Below are 6,858 nucleotides of genomic sequence, written 5' to 3'. Positions count from 1 at the left end.
ACTTAGCATACAACTGGTGCTCCCTAAGCAATTCAAGCACTACCCTCAAGTGAGCCTCGTGTTCTTCCTCGAAGGTTGAATAAATTAAGTTGTCATCCACAAAGACGACCACAAAATGATCCAAGTATTCTCTAAAAATTTGGTTCATCAAATCCATAAATGAAACTGGTGTATCAGTCAACCCAAAAGGCATTACAAAGAATTCATAGTGGCCATAACACGTACGAAAGGTCATTTTCTGAATTTCCTTCTCTCGAACTCTCAACTGATGGTACCCTAACCTCAAATCTATCATCGAAAAGCAACAAGACCCTCTAAGTTGGTCAAACAAATTATCTATTCGGGGTAAGGGATACTTGTTCTTGACGGTAACCCGATTCAACTTACAATAATCAATACACAACCACAACGACCCATCCTTCTTCTTCACAAAGAGAGCCGGCGCTCCCCAAGGTGATGTACTAGGGCGAATGAAACCCTTGCCTAAAAGCTCTTGGAGTTAAATCTTCAACTCATGCAATTCTGCAGGTGCAAATCTATACGGCGCCATAGAAATTGGTGTCGCACCAGGCACTAGGTCAATGGTGAACTTGATCTCCCGGTGGGGTGCCAAACTAGTAAGATCCTAGGGAAATATGTCCAAGTATTCACAAACTACCCTTGGCAACATAACACGAGTCCCGTCACTCTCACTGTTCAAGAGAGTAGCAAGAAGGCCACTAAGCTCGTTTCTACTACGAGGGTCAAAAACTGGCGACAAGACCTTATTAAATCAGTCCCCCAGGAAGTAAAAACAATCACTACTCGAAGTGCATACTGTAACCCTCTCGTGAAAACAATCAATCACTGCTCGGTACAAAGATAACCAATCCATGCCTAGAATGATGTCAAAACTCAACATGTCTAGCAACACAAAAGCAAACGGGAGTCGACACCCGACAACCTCTATCTCATAACCACAACACCCCCGATTTAAATCAACTGTACCCCCAACTGGTGACTCTACTCTGAGCAGAGACGCTAACCATGCCATCTCTAACCCCAATGCAGACGCAAATGCAGCAGATATGAATGAATGAGATGCACCCGTATCTATCAACACATTAGCCAAAGAATTGCACACAACAAAAATACCTCTGACAACTGAGAATCCTGGTAATAGCTCTGGTGTGGTAACAGCATACACACGCCCCTTTGGCCTCTGATCAACCTGCTCATCTCTCGGAGCATAGGCCTGCTGCACTGACTGAGCCGAAACGGCTCCCTGATTAGCTCGCAAAGTCTAGACTGAGTGAGCCTGCTGATGGCTCTGAGTCTGCCTCGACCCTGATGCGCTAGATGCGCTTCCCAACTGTAGGCCAGCTCTTTTCATGTGCCATGACTGACCGCACTGATAGCAATTAGGCCCATGCCCCTTACTTTGAGACTGACTCTGAGATCGGTTAGGTAGTGGTGGTGGAAACATCTGATGTCCTCCTCCCTTCTGCGAACATGCAAAGGCCAATCTCATACCCATATAGTCACATAAACATGTTATCACAAAATACAAGACATCTCTTGATCATGTGCAATGAACCCACTGTGCTATAACAACCACTCCCCGCGAGCCCCAAGTATTCAAACCCGGTAAATTTGATACCAAGTTGTAGCGTCCAAAAAAAATACATACTATTGAAATATAATAATAACCATGGCCCTTAAGAGGTACTGGAAATATCCCCAACATATTACATTACATATCCCAATGTTTATACAAGAATAATCTCACATGCTGCTATACATTCAATGAATCCTAATACATGAATCTATAGCATGTAGAATCATTCAGTCGAAATATGTAAATGCCCTCAAGGGCTTACAAGTCCCAAGGCTTAAGTCCAGTTACAAAAAAATGGTCTCTTGAACCCACACATGAATAGCCCTTGGCTTACAAAAAATTATAATCACAAACAAAATAGAGCCTTGTGCTCTCAACACATACTTCCACGCCCTAGTGCAGCGGGTTCACCACTTCTTTTCCTGCATGAAAATCCCATAGGGGTGAGCATATAGCCCAGTAGAGAAATCTTAACAAAGTATATACATTTATGCCAGATTCCCAATACGAAAATGTACATGCCATGCTATGCCTTAGAAAAAGGTTGCATTTACCTCTTTTAAAAATCACCATGCACAATGATAATTTGAAATCTCTACAATTCAGATATTTACAATTTAATTCATTGGGGCAGTAAATACGACTCAGGTAATCCCTAGGTTGGTGTCTACAAGTAGGCATAACTACCACTACCAAAAACCCCACTTTACCGGTTGCTAACGGGAAGGGAAGTGGTATCTCCTCCGCGCGTGTTTTCGGTCTTTCACCGCGGACACTTAGGCCAACTTAATCAATTTCATCTACATCTCCTATTTAGACTTACCAACGTATTTACCCCAAAACTTTTCAATAAATTCATTTCACGACATTTCTTTCTCAATGAAAATGTTTTCAAATCTCAACTCAAACTTGCAACAATGCTATGTTAGAAATGCCAATACAAAATATGCCAAAGCTAAATAATAATCTTGTAATAATCAATTGAATGAATGTACAATGCATTAATCGTCATCACTACGTAACATTTCTCTCTTTCAAGTATCTCAACAATGATACCATAACAATCACATTTCCCATTTTTCCTCCCTTCAATGTAATTACGCATAATAGCCACCTATGCATTTAAATCTATCACTTAAATAGCAACGTTCCATATTTCGAACCTTTCCCAACAATTTATTCATTTCACAACCGTATCAATATCTTGGCACAACAATTTCCAAAATTTCCACTTCTCATATTTCATGAAATCCATCATTTGTATATCAAACAGTATACGCAAATATATATATATATATATATATATGAGAAATTTCCCAATCGTTAAGCTTTTTGGCGCAAATGGGATAATAATATGACAATGTTGTCTATGAGTTCTCAATCATTCTTCAAACCCCAAATCCCTAGATTTTCTCACCACAACCAAGCACATTCAAAGCTCTAGAAAGGGGTTTTCTTCAAAAATTTCTTCTTCTCAATCATTATAGTTCAAATATTCAAGAGATTATTTTTAAAAGAAACTAGGAGGAAAACTATTCTCAAATCCACCCACACTCTTGAGCCAAAATCAAGTTTTCAACATTTACAATGGAAATTTCGAAAATCTCACAAGATCTAGCAAATATATGTAGAGAGATATATAAGTCCAAGATTAAACCCTACCTCAAGTTTTTGGAGAAAAGAGATGAAAACCCCCCAAATTTGACGGTGTTGAAACGCTATCTTCACCACACACAACAAAACCCTCAATGACACTTTGATGAAGGAACTTGGGTCAAAATATCAATTGATTTGGAGAGATCAAAGATTTTGTGAAGTTTGGTGTAGGAAATGTAGAGAGATGGAGGAGAAAAGGGTTTTTAGAGTAAGAGAGTGATGTGTATAATGATATACACTCAGCCCAAGACAAGAAAAAAAAAAAAAAAAGATTTTCGGACTGCACAAAGGCCCACACGTGGGGCGCCCTCTCTCGCACGTGCGAAGCGTCTCCCCGCACATGCGAATTTCACCCCCGCACGTACGGTGGTCCCTCCCCATACCTCACTCCGCACCTGCATATAATGCAGTGTGCAAGCTGAAAAAGCCTCACTTCCCTACATGTGCGGCCTCATTCCCCGTACGTGCGGCCCTGGTCCTCCAGCCCAGAATTTTTCCGGTTCGATTCCAGACACTCCGGACTCGACCGCGCACCCTCTGAAATAAGTGACACTTAACCCAGAATAAACAAGTACAAGAATTTGAGAAAAACTTCTGAACACAACGAACCCAATGAAGACAATGAGTGCAAAGACGTACAACAAAACTGGTCATCACAATGTGTAGAAAAGGAGGCCCTTTCCTTCAGCATTCTACACCAGAAATTACTGTGATTCTTATCTTCCTAAGTTTTCCAGTTTATTTTATATTCTTCCTGTATGAGAGTGCTGCAAAGTTTTGTTTGCCGAAGCTATTCAGTCGATGCATTGCATAACTGGCCCAATCGTCGTATCCTGGGAGACAGATTTCGAACAACCTCCAGCACTCAATCGGTGAAGTGGAAAATTTGTTTTAAGGACACTGTCTAGTGCAGGCTTCAGTTTGCTTTCTTTTGCAATTTTATTGTTTATGAATTTTTGTTCTATCTATGTATAATTTCCAGCATGAAATTCAGATTGATAATTATATGAATTTATTTGATTTATGTTATCATAGATTTGGTACAACAATGTTTAGCCTTAAATCTTAATTTTATTTTATAATACACAACAAATGTTATGTTAGATTGGACTTTTCAAAGTGTGTTGTTAGATTGGCCATTTCAAAGCTGGTCGAGCCAAATCAAACTTATGAAATTCGTGTATCGTTTGGTAATTATATATTTTAGTTAAAAAGTCAAAAATTTACTATAATTTGTTACATTACTCTCTCTATTTTTCTGCATAATTTTTCATAAAAAGGCAATAGGTTACAAAAATAACGTGTTCCCAAACGAGATGAAAATGCATGGTTAATCCACCAAATTTTAAATGTATAACTTAGTCATTTTGTGATGATTATTTACCTAAAGCAAACAAAAAATTGGACTACGAAAAAGCTTAAAGTATAAGAGATTTAATGTAAAATTTCATCATACCACATATATGTAATAATTAACCATTTCGAACAATAATTATAAATTTGTTCTCATCTAAGTTTACTATAAATTTATTACAATTCATTGAGTATAAAATTCTAAAAAAAAAAAAAAAAACCACAAAAATAAATATATTCTCAGTATGTACATGCTTTCAACAATACATATGCAACATTTGCTTCTAAAAACATTAAAAATGAAAAGGGAAAAAGTAAATAGTATGGGAGCACTGTTAATAAATTAAATTCGCTTATCGCTTGTGATACGGGAGCCTTTCAATAATTGGATCAATTTTGTGAGATCTTTCAAATCAGATTTGGAACAATTTGAAGAAGAATGTTGAAGGAAAGTTTGATTTTTTCAAAATGAAGTAATAATTATTAGAAAAATGTGAATGATGACTTGTTGGTCCAAAAAAAAAAAAAAAAAAAAAGGGCAAAAGAAGAACAAGAAAGATTGGCTAAAGCATGAATATCCTAACCATATATAGAATAAAAGTGTTGATGATTACAGGTTCCAACAATGATGAATTTGAAATAGTCTTAGAATTCAAAAGTTTGACTTTTTTTACATGCAAAAGGTTAAAACAAAAGTGAGAAGAGGCTTTTCTATAGTTCCAACTGGAAAGGGATTGTTGGACTTAATGGGTCTATTTCAAAGTTGGTTTTGATTATTTGTGTTGTTTATTTTGTAAGATTCGTCAAAATGATAATTTATATAAAAAATTAAGTTAGTTAGACATCGATAGTTATATGTTTAGATTAATTTATCTTATAAAATTAAATAACAAAAACATGATTTTGATAATAGATGGTTTTTTTTTTTTTTAGACAAATATAATTCAATCATTAGTTAACGATATTCAATCAATTTAATTTTTTACATTAATACTTTTCTCTACAAATTTTAAAAAATAAACAATTTAAATCTTCAGTGTTAAAATGGGCCCCTAAAAGTAAATCTCATCTTATTATAATAAAATTAAACAGAATCTTATATACAGATCTAAGCAAAGTACCACAATCCAAGCAATTTCCATGATTTCTTGTGATTTCCTTAACAAAAGTGCCACAGGCTTATTCCAGTGTGTGGTAAATTTTTAGTAAATTATTTTGTATTTTTTTTTTTAAATTTATTTTGAACTATGCATACCAGGATATTGACTGGACACTTATATCATCAATGTACCATTTTGTTTTTTTAGGGCATTTTTAATGTTCTGGTAGTTGGAAAATGAATTGGAATTTTGACTCATATTTGGTTGAAAATGGGATTTAATCAAAATATGTCAAGACAGGGGGTCTAGTGGAGTGGTAGCACCTTGAAGATATAGAGTTTTTTTTTTTTTTTTTTTTTGGGGGGGGGGGGGGGGGGGGGGATTAGTTATCTGGGTGATAGTATATATGATATTTTGCCACCTATATGTTTAATTATTTTTTTTATTTTGATCTTTAAATTTTTTTATTTTATTTTAATTCTTTATATTTTATTTTTTTTTAATTTACTCTTAAAATTAATTTTTGTTTAAAACTAGACAGAAAATATCATAATAATTATCACATAATATGAAAATATATATTGTTATATTAAAATTTAAGTTTATGTTAGAGATGTGAGTTATATATAATAAAATATTTGTATGTCACGTGACTCTTAATGTGTTATTTTTCATCTAATTTTTAAAAGAAAATAGTTTTAGGAACAAACTAAGAAAATCTTGAAATATGAATGGTCAAAATGAGAAAAAACAAATAAATTTTAAGGCCTAAACTAGAAAAGTAACAACATATAAAAAAGAGGAAAATGTAATTTGCTCTATATAATTAGTAAGACGAACTTTTTAGGCTTCAAAAAGAACACTGCTAAATACCCCCAGTGGGGGTCGCACCTCCAGTGAGGTGGCGCGCCCCCACTTGCTGACAATCAAAAAAAAATTAATAATAATTTTTTTTCATCCAATCACAAGCCTCTACCTCACTGGGGGTCGACCCCCCAGTGGGGCTATAAAGCATTTGTCAGTTGAAATTTCTTCTTGGGTACAACATACAATTACAGAGTTAAATAGTTCTACTGTGAACCGCTGAGCCTTGGTTCCATTAAAATTGTCTCAAAAGTCTCCCCTACATGGTTAGATCCAAAATATGACAAG

The sequence above is a fragment of the Camellia sinensis genome, chromosome 11 (assembly GCF_055761805.1).
Source record: "Camellia sinensis isolate YWXY chromosome 11, ASM5576180v1, whole genome shotgun sequence".
NCBI lineage: Eukaryota > Viridiplantae > Streptophyta > Magnoliopsida > Ericales > Theaceae > Camellia > Camellia sinensis.
This window is presented reverse-complemented; position numbering follows the sequence as displayed.